The sequence below is a fragment of the Struthio camelus genome, chromosome 8 (genome assembly GCF_040807025.1).
Source record: "Struthio camelus isolate bStrCam1 chromosome 8, bStrCam1.hap1, whole genome shotgun sequence".
NCBI classification, from domain to species: Eukaryota; Metazoa; Chordata; class Aves; order Struthioniformes; family Struthionidae; genus Struthio; species Struthio camelus.
In genome coordinates this window covers 27,351,015-27,365,537 of record NC_090949.1, presented here as the reverse complement: position 1 = coordinate 27,365,537, position 14,523 = coordinate 27,351,015, and the positions used below count along the sequence as shown (strand labels likewise).

General features: G+C 51.0%; 1 protein-coding gene across 2 annotated transcripts in view; it reads left to right on the top strand.

Moving 5' to 3' along the window:
* The first annotated feature begins 10,883 nt into the window (after positions 1–10,883).
* TESK2 (testis associated actin remodelling kinase 2) overlaps positions 10,884–14,523 on the top strand; it is a 79,566-nt gene continuing 75,926 nt past the window's right edge. Inside the window, exon 1 of one of the 2 annotated variants that reach the window (XM_068952968.1) lies at positions 10,884–11,088. The gene's annotated coding sequence lies outside the window, so the exon portion shown is untranslated. The remainder of the gene's footprint in view (positions 11,089–14,523) is intronic. The other variant, XM_068952969.1, reaches the window with a different exon arrangement.

The window sequence follows — 14,523 nt, the reverse complement described above, 5'->3', positions numbered from 1 at the left end:
GGGCGCGGAGCGGCGGGGCGGCCGCCGCCTGGTCCGGCCCCGGGCACGGAGGCGCGGGGCGGGGTCCGCTCCCCCCCACCACCACCCCCCGCTCCCGGCCCGCACCCTCGGTCTGGTCCCGGGCACCCCCGCTCCGGTTCTGCTCCGCTTCGGGCATCCGCGGTCTAATCCTGCACCGTCGCGGGCACCGCAGCTCTGGTCTCGCACCGTCTGCAGCACCCCTGCTCCGGTCCCGGGTACCCCGTGTCTGGTCCCTCACCAGCCCCAGCACCCCCCGGTGTCGTCCCTCACTGCCTCTGGCATCCCCAGTCCTGTCCCGCACCCCCAGTCCTCTCCCCTACGCCCCTGATCCAGCCCTCCCTCCCCCGGCACCTCCAGCCCTGCCCCGCACTCACTCTGGTCCTGCACCCCCCAGCTGGCAAACCCAACCGGGCCCCGACCCTGGCTCTGCCCCTCCAGCCCCCGCAGCCGTGGCGTGTCTGCACACAGTCCCCCCTACAGGAACGGGGCCGGGCAGCAAGGCCCGTTGCCGTGGGGCATTGCCTTGGGTCACCCCACACAGCCGGGTGTTCAAGACCCCCCCGTCTGGTCTCTTAGGGCATCTTGCAGCCCCCAGGGTGGACCCGTGGGTGCTGCTTTGCCCAGGGCCTGAGCCAAGCTCCTGTGGGGCACTGCGAGAGCTGAGCCCTTTCCCCAGGAGATGGTTCCTGGGTGAGGGAAAGTCCAGCAGACAACCCCTATGCCAGCCTCTCCACCCTTCAAAAAATCTGACCGCACTCTTCTGGTTAGTTTTTCCAAAGAAGAAACCCCATTGTGAAGCTGATAGCGGCCAGCTGGCAGGGACAGGGCAAGGCATCCCACACCCCGGGCTATTCTCAGAAAGGACCAAAAATCCCCTTGCAAATCCTTAGGCTGCACTACTTCCTCTCTGAGCCCAGCCCCGGCCCCCTTAAGGGGCTGAGGAGGCACCCGCGGGGCCCCATCCCATGGTGTCATCCCTGCTGACCCTCTTTCCGGCTGCCCTGGCAGAGCTGGGACTGTGGGTCCCTTTCTCTATCCTGATACCTGTGTGCACCAGCACGGGACAGAGGAGGAAGGTAGAAATAGGTGGTTTTGTGCTCCATGACTTCTTGCCTGCCTTCTTTAGTGCGGGGCTCCTCGGTAGCTCCCACCCCCAGTTCTGATGCAAGTTAGCAGAAAACAGGTTGGATCCAACTGTGCTGATACAGAATTGATCACAATCTTTTATCAGCTCTTACAAAAAAAAAAAAAAAATCCATTGAATCTCACCCCCTCCTTGGAAATGTGTTTCATTACTTACTGCTTACTGCCACCAAAACTGTGGCAGGGCCGTTTTCCCATTCAAGCAGAAGTAACTGGACTTTTGCAAATTTCCTGGTTCTTAGGAGAATTATTTTAAGCATATTTACAACTTGTTTGGAAGTTATAACAGCCTTATGCTCCCCATAGACCCTGCAGAACTACTCCTTCAAGCCAGACAGGCTTGTGTTCTCGGCACAGCAGTGTGCAGCACCCAGCCTGGCACCTCGGGGCGGCTGGGATGCTGCCACCTCTCCTCAGCGAGAGAACGGGGCGTTTCCGCTCCCCCCGGTGCTTGTCCCCGGCGGGGGGACAAAGCGTTTGGGGGAGGTCGGCGCGGCTGGCTCGGAGCAGGGTTCCCGTGCACACCCAGCGCCCGCGAGCTTCTGGCTCACGTCCCTTCTCTGGTCTCTCTCGGGAGACTCCGAAGCTAATATCCGTCTCAGCTGGTTTATACATAGTGGCTCTCAGTTGTCACGGTTACTGGTCCCTCTGCTTTAATTAAGCGTGTATACATGGCACAGTGTAATTTCAACAGCTGGGGGCCAAGGAGAGCGCCGGGCTGGCGTTCCCTGCGGGGGGTTGTAAACGCCATGATAAACCTGTGCAGGCGAGCCCCCCTTCAGGTCGCTGCTATTACTTTAGCTGATCTGGGAGCTATTCATTAGGATTATGATTAACACATGAACGGGGCACCTTTGGCTCCCCACAGCACGGAGGGGGCTGTTGGGAGCAGGAGAAGTGACTGCAGCGGTGTGACAACAGCTCTGCGGTGACACTGCCGCTCTCGCACCCTGGAGAAGGGAACAAAAATACCAACCACGCGCTTCTTAATGTCCTGCTGGGTACCACCGCTTTGTTGTGAAGTGGTGACCAATATTCCCCTTCGGTATTAGACAGCAGCTCAGTATATCTGTGGGGATTATATGGAGACTCTGACTTGCTAAGGGGGTAGCTGCCCCGAGCTGTTCTCAGAAAGGACAAAAATCCCCTTGCAAAGTCTGCCTAGCACGCAGCCCGGCCAGGTACAGGTAGCGAAGAGAGCTGCAGGCTGCTTGTAATAATTTCGGAAAGAAAGTTTCATGCTTAGAAATCATATCATCGATGTCTGCCAGTGTCACGCTATCTTTCGCAGTGGGCTTTATTTAGCTCCTGTCCTTTCATTTCTGGCTGGCAGCCAATGCACAGAGCAGGCCAGAGATGATAAAGTTGATTTTGCTAATTTAGTAGGAAGAAGCAGATAATAGAAAACAAGTGAGTGGAAAATAGTGGTAGCAAAAGGGCTGGGGGAAGAAAGGGCATAGGTAGGAGGAAGGGAGGTGTGAGCACTGGGGGAGAGGTGCGAGCTCAGCAGTCAGGCTGGGTGTCCCAGCCCGGGCTGCCGGCACCGGCCGAGCGTCCCCCCCGTGTCAAGCAGGGCAGTGGTGCGGGCTTTCCTCCCGCCACCACCGTGACCCCAAGCAGCCCACGCACAAACTGAAAAGTGGTCATTTCTGTTGCGTGGCGAGCAGGCGAGCGGTGCCAGCAGCGTGAGCCACACTGCTCGCCTGGCACCGACCTGCTGCAGCGAGTGCCTGGGGGAGACGGCCGGCAGCTATTGCCAGCGCTGTGCAGACCTGAGCAGTCCGCGGCTCAGGCAAATCATCCCGTCTCCTGTCCTTCAGCCTTTCTGGCCTCCTCCCTTTTCTGCAGGGCACCTGGAGGAACATCTCGTGCCGGCCTAGCAGAGCCCACATCCGGGAGAGCTCAGCGGGTCCCAGCCTGCCTCGTGCTGCATTGCACACCTGCTTTCTCAGGATGGCTGAGCAAGGTCGGACTTAGTCATGGGACAGGACAGGCCAAAATATGCCCCGAGGGGTGTGTGCGGTCTCATGCTCTGGAGGCACTTCTGCTGTGGGGTTGCCAGAGGGGTTGCTCTCCAAGGGAGGCAATTCTGCACCCGCGGCAGAAGGGATCTGCTGTTCTCAGGGGGAGCTGGTAGCCAACTGACAAGAGCAGAAGAGATAAATGAGATAAATGCAGGTGAGTCTCTTTTTTCCCCCGAAGGTTGAAACATTAGACAAGCTATTTTTTTAATCAAAGGCAAATCAAATCCCAAAAGTCAGAGACAAGAAAAAAAGAATTCATCAAAGAAAATAAGATGATACTGGTGACTTGCAGGCTGATAGAGGGAGCATTTGCTTAGCAGTTTCCTGGGATATTACATCTCCTCCATCGTTCTTCCAATGCAGAGAGCACTGTCATCTATTTTTAATACCAGTGACGCAGGCAGTGAACCCGACTTCAAGACTGGGAGCTTGTCTTCTTCCCCTGTGTATCTGTCCTGACTCATCTTCCTCTCCAAGGGCCCTTCGCAGCTTTGTAACCCAGGGAAGGAAGAAAGGAAAAACAAAACTGCTGAAATAAAACAGATCAGACAGCAAAGCTTCAGGGCTGGAGAACCCTTCCCGGAGAGGAATAATAAACACTATGACTTTGCTGTCTCAGGGAGCTGGGGAAAATTAAGCGAGTGGGAGTCCTGAGCAGGGACCTGGGCAGGAACCGAGCGTATGTCTGCCTTGAAGCTCTGCAGAAAGCCCAGGCAGGAGGATGCAGGGGCAGAGCGGAGCTGCCGTTGGGGGCCTGCCACAGTTCTGGCCAGTGCAAGTCTGTATTTCTGCACTCCGGTGGGTGCTTTTGTGAATACAGCTTTGCCAGATGTTTCAGGTTCTTCTCTGGAAAAATCAATATTTTGGCATCAGACAGGCCAAAAGCTCACCGACTGCTGAGAGGAGCCATGCCCTGGGCCTACCCTGGGTGCAGCAGTCTCATCTGAGCTCACTAGCTCATGGGAGCTAGCTCTGACATGATCTCCCTGGGGCTAAAGCCACCAGGTCATGGTATCACAGGTTGATCTTGACTCATCCATTGCCTTGGGTGCTTGCACAGTCTCTTGGCCAAGGAGTGCCGTGGAGCAGGCCGGGGCAGGCTGGCCAGCTCTGTGCCACTCCATGCCTGCAGTTCCACCAGCACCTTGGCTATGTTGATGCTATGGCACTGGCACCTCAGGGCCTGAGGCGTGCACGGGCTCTGAACTGGAGCCAAGACAGTAGATGGCCAAGACAAAGTGGAGCACAGGACTGCAGCGCTGGTCACAGCGTGCAACTGGTTAAACGGGAATATCCATCTGTCCCAGCACAAACTCCCTTTGGTTCCCAAGAGAGGGTGTCTTCTGCTGCTGCTAGCCTCGTGCTTGGGCTCTGTCTGGCCTCGTGCAAGAGGAACGTTGGAAGAGGCTCTAACGAATCCTGAGGCAGCCAGGACTTGTGCAGAGCTGCGCAGTCCCAGGCTTGGGCTGATGCTGCAGCACGGCTTTGTGCACAAGGACATGTTGGTTACCTTGTTGCACCAGTGGTGAGACAGTTGTTGCCGTCTTATCAACATGCTTTTAAGTCTTAGCCCAGAGGAGAATGTACAAGCAGCCCGGTGCCGAGCCCTCCCTGTGGCCAGGTGGGTGGTTATGGCTTGACAAGGAGGATGTGGTGCCAATACAGCACTGGCTGTGTTTTCCTCTGCTCAGAGCAGGGGGAAATGTCTGCTCATCCATGAGTAAACCTCACCTCAGTCTGCAAAGGTCATCGGCAAGGCTGGGCAAGGGAGGCACGGGAGGGAGGACAGTCCTCCAGAGTGGGGAGCAATCAGATGCTATTTGAAATCTAAGGGGTTCGAAAGCCTAAAAGGGTCATTTTTCATGGCTATTCTATTTAATATCTGCCCTGGATGGGGTTAGGGAAGGGACAATGCTGACATTAGACAGGAGGCAAATTCCAGACAGCCCCTTTGGGAGGTTGCTGCAAATGAGCACAGAGGTTTGTGACACTGACTGCTGTGTTGTGGCAGCAGGACGCCACCAGAAAAGATGCTACAATTGCGAGAAGCCACGTCTTACATTCGCAGAGCTCATGGCCGGAAGGGGCTGTAGTGGTCACCTGCTCTGCCCTCCTGAATGATTCAGCCATGAATTTAGCCAGTTGTTCCTATCTTGAGACCATCTGCTCGAACTTGCTAAGCTACCTCAGAGTAAGTTACTTCCCTTACTGTGTCCCTTATTTCCAGCTTCAAATTTTCCAGTTTCAGCTTCCAGTCGCTGGAGCTGACTTGGTCTTTGACTACAAGTTGAGAAGAGCCCTCTGTAATAAGAAGATTTTTTTCCATGGAGACACTTACAAGTATATGGTCAGTCTTCACTATGTCAAACTTCTTTGGTCTTTTGTTCCTGGACCCCATTTTTCAGATCACAGATCTTCCTTCTCTGACCCCATTCCCTCTGCAAAGGGTGCAACTAGCCCAGACCTCACCTCCAACATCCTTGCTGAGGGACTCCAGAGGAGGCTTCTCAGCCCAAAGCCTGGCCGAGCCCAAAAGGCTTTGCTGGGGCAGAGCACAGGCTGCTCAGTGACACCTTCACATGCTGCAGTGCCACAGTCACTCCTGTGCTGGGCCAACACCTAAGCCCAGACACTGCTGGCTGGTGGGTCACAGATAGCTCTGATGAGCTGCACCTCTGCCTGGCATCCTGGAGGGCAAGAGGGGACTTGCAAGACTGCTCTGCCCGAGATCTGTGGGTCATTTCACATTTGATAGCAGCGCTGCTTAAGCTGCTTAAAGGAGCTTAAGTAAACCTCTCCCTTCCTCCCTGTCCTCCACCTCCTGGCACAGAGAACTCATACAGATGGGAAAAAAACCAAAACAATCCCTTTATCCTCCAGGATTTTTCATCAGCATCAGGTCTCCAGTTCAGGTCTCTGTGCAGCTGCACACATGGCCAGGAGCAAGTGGCAAGGGGAAGAGAGGGGAGGGAGGCACAGGTGGTTTCAAGAGGTGGCAAAATGCTCCTGCCAACACAGCTGCAAGCCAAAGGTGATGGCTTTACTCCCGCTACATGCTGTAGCTTTATCACCTCCCTACACAGGCTGGTATTCCTCTCCCTGATACACCTGTCTTACCTGCTTCCTTCTATTTATGGGTGTTGACAGCTTTTCTCCTTGGGAATGAGAAATCTCCCAACCTTCTCCGCCTCTGGGGCACTTCCAAAGCCTAGAGGAAGGGAATTCCCCCTCCTGCCTGCTATCGCCCAAGCTCTCTCATGTCTATTTTTATTGCCACCCTGTGAGTCTAGTTTTGGCTGCTCTTTTGTCACACCAGTTACACTTAAAAAGCCAAAGTGATCTGCCTGGGGAAGAGAGACAGACTGATACCACAAAGCAGCAAACCACAAGCCACAGAACTGTTTTCTGGAGCAGCTGATCTTTGCGTAGGGCAGCCAGCTCACCGGCAGCTGGAGGAGTGGGGAATACCTGCCGTGAGCAGAGCTTCCTGCAGAGGTATTTACAGCATGCACAGCTCCTCTTGAATGCAAGAGGGAGACCACTAGAACGAAATACATTGAGATATCTGCAAGACTTTCCTTTGATATGTCTCTTAGATAAGTCTTTGAATACAACATTAATTTTTCTCTCTCCAGGAAACAGAGGAAAGCTATTAAAAGCCACTCATCTTCTGTACATTTTAAGGCCACAGATTTGCTCGGGTATTTCTGCTAGCTGTAAGGAGGGACAAGGGGACTTTCTGAGACAGAGTTTTGGCTGTTGACGTACATACACGTGGTCACCTGCAAAACCCACGTTCTTCCGCTTTCAAAACATAGGCCTTCAGCCTTTGAGACAAAGCAGTAAGAGGGCTCATAAGACTATCCTATGTTCAAAGCCCTCTCAAAAAAGGGATCCTTTATGGCATAATTCCAATCACAAGACCCCATGCAATGGGTATATGAAATATATTATGAGCGTTTCCAAATGAGAGTTAATTTTACTGAATCACACTGGCATATTTTAATGGTGTTACTTTACCAACAGACGGGATGAATGCTTGTTCCCGGATATTACCAATAAGAAACTTGTGGGCAAAAAGCAGAGATAACTTACATCTTTGCTGAAAAGCAAAAAAGAGGTGAAATTTATGATGGGGAATTGGGGAAAGATAATTTATTCGCTTTAGTACTGGGATTAGCCCCCCAAAAGAGAAATAATAAACATCTGCCACCAGATGTCATCCTGAAGCTGACGAATAACTTCTAAAACATTAGGGACAAAGGGCACTGGGGAAATAGTCAGGTAAAACTAGATCGCGCTGGGGTTTCTTTAACAGGGTACCAAGCGGCAGGGATCACGGTACTGTGGCATAGTGAATGTCCGTGGAGACTCTGGGATATTTCAGAGTTTGCCTTGTACAGTCTTTGCAACTAGCATGGATAAGTCCCAGCCAAATGTAAAGCACTGAAATTTAACTTTATAAGATATAAATTTTAATTATAAAAGAAGTTTAGTCTTGACGTAAAGTCCCATTCTGGAGCTCAGTTATGGTTGAGTGTTAGCAGAAGACGCTGACAGATCTGAGTAGTTTCATCTGCTTAGTCATACATTCAGATATGATGGATAAGATGATCATTGTTTAATGGCTTAATTATAAAGGCTTCATTGCATCCTATGTATGAGCTGCCATTAGAATAGATATTTGCATATCGGTAATATTTAGCATTTAGGAGTGTGGGAAAGTCACTGTCAGTGAAGGAAATACAAAAGGAAAATGAAGAAAGCAGGAGAATTTTTTCTTTCCACACAAAGCACTTTAAAGCTGTTACCATTGCAGAGCCATTACATTTTTGCAGTTAAATTTACACAGAAAGTCCCACTATAAACTTGGGTGACATTCTGAAACTAAATTCACAGAATCACAGAATCACAGAATCGTTTAGGTTGGAAGGGACCTCTGGAGATCATCTCGTCCAACCTCCCTGCTCAAGCAGGGTCACCTAGAGCATATTGCCCAGGATCACATCCAGACGGGTTTTGAATATCTCCAGCGAAGGAGACTCCACCAACCCTCTGGGCAACCTGTTCCAATGCTCTGTCACCCTCACAGTGAAGAAGTTTTTCCTCAGGTTCAGATGGAACTTCCTGTGGTTCAGTTTCTGCCCATTGCCTCTTGTCCTGTTGCTGGGCACCACGGAGAAGAGGCTGGCCTCATCCTCTTGACACTCCCCCTTCAGATACTTGTACACGTTGATGAGATCCCCTCTCAATCTTCTCTTCTCCAGGCTGAACAGGCCCAGCTCTTGCAGTCTTTCTTCATAGGAGAGATGCTCCAGCCCTCTAATCATCTTGGTAGCCCTCCGCTGGACTCTCTCCAGGAGTGCCATGTCTCTCTTGTACTGGGGAGCCCAGAACTGGACACAGGACTCCAGGTGAGGCCTCACCAGGGCTGAATAGAGGGGCAGGATCACCTCCCTCGACCTGCTGGCAACACTCTGCCTAATGCACCCTAGGATCCCATTGGCCTTCTTGGCCACAAGGGCACACTGCTGGCTCATGTTTAACTTGTTGTCCACCAGCACTCCCAGGTCCTTCTCGGCAGAGCTACTTTCCAATAGGTCAGTCCCCAGCCTGTACTGGTGCATGGGATTATTCCTGCCTAGGTGCAGGACCTTGCACTTGCCTTTGTTGAACTTCATGAGGTTCCTCAATATTCAATCAATAAATTGCAGATTAGAGATTTTAATGCACCTCTAAGTGTAAATATCTATGCAGTATTATCTGTGGAGTTGGTGCTGATGCTTCCAACATGAAAGTCCACCAAGCACATTTTGGACTAAACTAGAAAGACTAGGTGCAAAATTAATGACAAACAATAAAGAGAAAACATAACATATTACTAATACAATATGGCAAGGCTGAGTGATGTGTTCTTGCCTGAGACCTTTTTAGTTATAGCTTTAGCAATTTTAACTGTTTGGGATTCAGTTTTCCAATTCAGGGCTCTACAGCAGATGAACCTTGTTTTTTTAAAAGAGTTTCAGTAGAAATAGTTCAGCCATTGCCAAGGATGAGATCAAGGAAGAATATCCACCCCTTGCCAACGTAAAACAAAACCATTCTCCCTTACAACTATTGAATGAGATGCTGCTCTATCTCTCCATGCTTTGGAATGAATACTTTTAAGTTTGGCAGGAAAAAAGTAACTTTTTCTATACCTGCTAGCTGCCTAAATATATTTTCATATATTTATATATTTTTAGCTGCCTAAACGTGGGTAAGTTACAATCCTTTGAGAAATAACAGGTTGTATGTGATAATCACAGGATTATGACAGTTTGGCAGCCAAGGCCCCAGAAAATTTGAGACCGATGATTAAGCAGACCACAGCAAGGTGGTCTAGGGGCTGAGCAGGATCTTCTGTTCAGTACGCAGAGAGGGTTTAGTTTTCTACTTTAACTGATACCACGACTTGGATGCAGGCAGCTAGGAGAAAACAGAAGGCAGCTAGAGAAGAAGGAAACACTCTGAGTAACAAACTGAAGTCCCAAGAACCGGAGGGAGGAAGAGACCAGAAAAGAGGAGCTGCGGCAAAGAGCGAGTCCTGTGGGAAAGCCCCGGTCCTGTGGGGATACGTAATTAAAGGTAATTAACGGAAGAGATACAGCCAAGAAGCCTAAGTACGGTCACCTAGTTAAAACCTGGTGTTCCCTAAATCTTGTAGAAACTCCTGTTAGCGCAAACGGGTAAAGATCGACGTTACCACTGGTGGCGCTGGTTAGTTTTTTAAACTAAGACCCAGCAAAACCTGTTGCACAAACGTGAAAGCCCACGCGGGACCGAGGTTTAATAAGGAGTCCCACTGAACACCAGCCAGCATCGCTCCAGCAGGGCACGGCGCTCCTCTCACCTGCTCGCCGCTTTATTTACGAAACACGCTTACCCAACACTTGCATTTATTTTATTTATGCGCCAAGAGCCACCTAAGCACCTAACCAGCCGCTCGCCCGCCCCGCTCAGCTGCGGCGAGCGGCGCAGGCACACCCCGACTCCCCGCCTGACGGCGGCTCTTCCCTTCGGACCGGCGGGCGGCAGCCGGCCCCGGGGAGGCCGCGCACCCCCACCAGGACCCCTCCGCGGCGGCCATGTTGCCGCGGCCCGGCCCGCGCGCGGCCTGCTGGGAGCCGCAGCCCCCGCTCGCTCCTCGCCCCCCGCTTCTCCCGCTCCCGCCGGGCTGCCAGTCCCGCTGACAGCTTCCCGCCCACCGCGCCCTGTAAACACGCGCCGATTGGCTCTCCCGGGCTTCCGTCACAGAGCACAGCTCGCTCTTGCTGGCTGACTCTCTTATTTACAACCCGCCCTCAAAGGTGGACCAATGAGGGAGAGGCGCCCTTAGCAACGCCCCTCTCTGTTTCCTGTCACTATTGCCCCGCGAGTTGTTGTCCCTGTTGCGGTTGGCCCAACAGCCTGCCTCTCATGTCGCTCTCGGCCAATTACAAAGGGGAGCACTCACGTGGACTACCAGCAAGGCCCGCCACCTGAGCCTCGATTCTCGATTGGCCGAACGCCTCCGTCCATCTAGCCCGCCTGCGATGCCGATTGGCTGCTGGGCAAGGGCTGCTCTCCGGGTGCCGCCCCCGGGCTCCGCGGGCGGCCCAGTGGTGGCGGCGGCGCTGGCAGCGGGGGGCGGGCGCGCGAGGCGGAGGCGGAGGCGGGGGCGGGGGCGGGGGCCGAGGGAGGAGGAGCTGCGGCGATCGCGGCCGCGGGCCCCGCAGCTGGGCTCCCTCCTCACATGGGGCCCCCTCGCTTGCCGCAGCGGCGGCGCGGACCCTCGCCGGGGTGTTGAGGGGCCGGGGAGCGGGGTATGCGGCCATGAGAGCCCGCGCCGCCCGCGGGCCCTGCTGGCGCCGGCCCTCAGGTAACGGCCGACGCGCGCGGCGCGAGCGGGGTGGGGGGGGAGGGTGCGCTGTGGCGGGGGGGGGGGGGGGGGGGCTGCAGAGGGCGGCGGGAGGGAGGGAGGGAGGTGCCCGCAGGCAGACGGTGGATGTGTGTGTTTCGGGGTGGGGGGACCGTGGGGAACCAGCTGAGGGAAAGTCCGTGCGGCTGAAACGCTCGGAGGGGCGGGGGGGGGCTCCCCCTAAGGGGTTAAAGATAAGGGAGGAGAGGAGCCGCTGCGGGGAAGGGCAGCCTTGTAGCAGAGGGGGAGAGGCGGCGAGCCGGCCCCGCTGCCCCCGCTGGCGCTGCGCACAGGTTGGTGGTGGATTCCCCTTAGCAGGTGCACAGAGGGGCTGTGTGCCCCCCGTGCTGGGGGCGGGGGTAGGCGTAGGGGAGCGGGTGGTGCGGGGCGCCCGCGCACCGCAGTGAACGCCGGCTGCGGGAGCCCCTGCCCGGATCCAGGGGCAAAGATCTTCCTGAGCAGGACAAGGATCTTTGCCCCACCGCATGGTCACTTTGCCAAGAGGTGTGAGAGCTTGGCTCGGGTTTTGCTGTTTTAAGTGCTGCCCTGTAAAAGTACATGAATCATGCCTTAGTGACAGGCTTGGCTGTCAGGTATATGTGCATATATGTTTGTTTTATGGCTTTGAGATGAAAGGTGCTTTATAAATGGAGACGATCGCTCTTAATATTGCATTCCTTTGAGGGTGGGAACTGTATTTGCTTTTAAGTGTGGAGGACTTTCAGGTTGGACAGTCTGTTATGTACCTTGACAGTTGAAGGCTAAAATTTTGAGTACTGAACTGAATTTTATTTAAGTCTAGGCCTTTCTGTTTCTCACCCTAAAAAAGACTTTCCAGGTAATTTTTAGGCTAAATACGAGAAGCCTTTATGTCTCAGCTGATTTTTTTTTTTTTTTAATTTTTAAGCAGAGGTCGGAGTTTTGCATATTTTATTGTCTGCAAAATCAACAGACTTACAGATCTATAGACTTAATTAGGCAATGGAATTTATAGCCTAAGATAAGATGTTTTATGAGAAACTCTGATATGCCCAGTGGATTAGCCATAAACCTTTCCATTAAGTCATCATCTTTGGAAATTATTGTTGCATACCTTATCCTGATAAGCTAATAAAAATGTCATTTTCTCTGACTCTTCTAAAAGTATACTATAGAGCTGTAGACATGTCTGTATAATTCCATTATGCGTTTTGTTTTGTTACCATGCAAAACTTGTATGCAAAACACAATTAGCTTGAACTGAAGGCAGGTGGGTCTCTTCCCCCAACCTGGTGGCAAGTGTGTGCTGTTCTGTGCGTTTTTTTTGCTTGTGCCACAGGAATATATTTTGTTCTGTTTTATTAGAATGAATAGCTGGCGGTGGGAACAGAACTGTAGATAGGGATGGGCCAATACTTGTTTCAGTGCTTAATGTTTTTGTGACTGTGGAAGGAGAAAGTTCTCCCAAATGGGATATTCTTAGTCATATGTGTCTCTCATAACATATGTCTCTCTGATTCTATACGTCTGCCTTTGTCATTGTAATTCTTTATGTAAATGATTTCACAAATTGCAAGGTTAAAGGAAGGGACGGTTGCTTCTGTGCCTGCTGCAGAAAATAACGAAGCTTGTGGTTCGCTTGCATCATAGGTTTCCTTTCTGTGTTCTTCCTGTAGCCAAGAACCGTGCATTTGCATAGGAGCAAAGCTTTTATTGTATCTGTGCAGCATGGTACTTTGCAGCTTGGCACAAAAACAAGATCAAAAAATGGTCAACATTCATAAATTTTGTAGCCTTTTTCCTGCTTATAAATTCTTTAATGTATTAATTTGAAGTTGTGCATTTATCAGTAAGTACATCTAATAATCGGCCACTGTATCTCGCTGGCCCCATCTGTTGTCTGTTGCCGAGTCCTCTTCGGTTATGTCTGACTTAGATAGTAAGCTTCTTTTCATATGGCTCTGTCACTTTTTCTTAAGTTGAACACACGTATGCTAGTGGCTAAGCCACTTTCTTATTTGTTTTTTCCACTGGTTGCACTGGAGAACTGTAGTTGCTTTTGCAACCGGGAGGGGAGTTGGCTGAAATAACTTTGCTTTTGAAAGCCAATTTCATGTACTCCAGTTCTGTGGCTCACAAAAGGTAAGGTATGTATTTCCCCTTGGTACCCAGCGTGCTTCAGACTGGTATTCAACTGAAGCTTCTTCCAGCAGTCTGCAGTGTTTCCAATACCTTAATAACAACAAATTTGGGAAGCCCTGCTCTCACTTCACAAATTCATAAATAAATTAGAACTGTTACTGTCCTCTTTGGGTGTCAGGTACCTGAAGTAAAAAAACACTTAAATATGGACTGGAGTTTTAGCCATAGTTTAACGGTAGATCAGAGCATGTCTCTTTAAATGTTTGTGGAGATGATAATTTTAAATGAAAGGTACAAATGTTGACTGTCCTGTATGATTATATAATGTAAAATAGTGTCAAAGAGAGGTCAATCAGGTATGAAACCTGGTCTGCTTATTTTCATTTTATCCTTTTGCAACCACTCCTGTTCTCTTTTGTTGCCTTTGCTGTCCTTGGTTGTCTCACTGGCTGCATCAAAAAACTATAATTTGCTCCCTGTCTCCTGTGAGGAAACCCCCAATGCAAATAGAGCTATCAAACCTCGGTCATAAACCCTGGTGAAAGGTTGGGGGGGAATTCCTTGATTTTTTTTTTTTTTTTGAGATGTTACAACACCCCTTGATATTGAAAGGCTTTCACTCCCTTTGCTTTTCCTCAAGAGCTAAGCGAGCATCAGTGCACTGAAACCTGGAAGGCATGAGCTGCTTCTCAGTGTCTTTACTGAGCCCCATAGAAGCTGAGGGGAGACCAGTGTTTTCTGAAAGGCTTGCAAATGTTCTATTTTGACAGGCAAATGTAATATATTTAAATTACCCATTTGAAGCAGCAGCTATGTGTTGTACGTGATCTACTTTGGGTTGATTATTTGACTTTAGTCTTGTAACAAGACATTGTTAGAGTCTGTCTGCACTATGGGTTGAAATCACTACAAGCAGGTTAGGGGACAAATGGATTTTTGCAGCGACTTTTTGTTTAGGCTTACTTTTGTATTGTGTTTGGACCCTAGAAACTGTTGACCATAATATTGTCAGCATAAATATCAAGTGTTTTTCATCTGCAGTTATATTTGCCTTGTAAGCATGTACCAGACTTTAAAACTACTTGTATCGAGTGTAGGCATAAACCTACCACCTTGGCCCTGAGTCCCAGGTTCTGCAGCATAATAGCTAGTCTCTTCTGTTGGGATCAAACCTGGCTTTAGTTACAAGATAAATGAGTTGTTTGTTTCAGCATAGCCTCTTGTGGAGGTTTGTTCCCTTGGTAGTACAAAACTACCATGCATTTTAGCAAACTT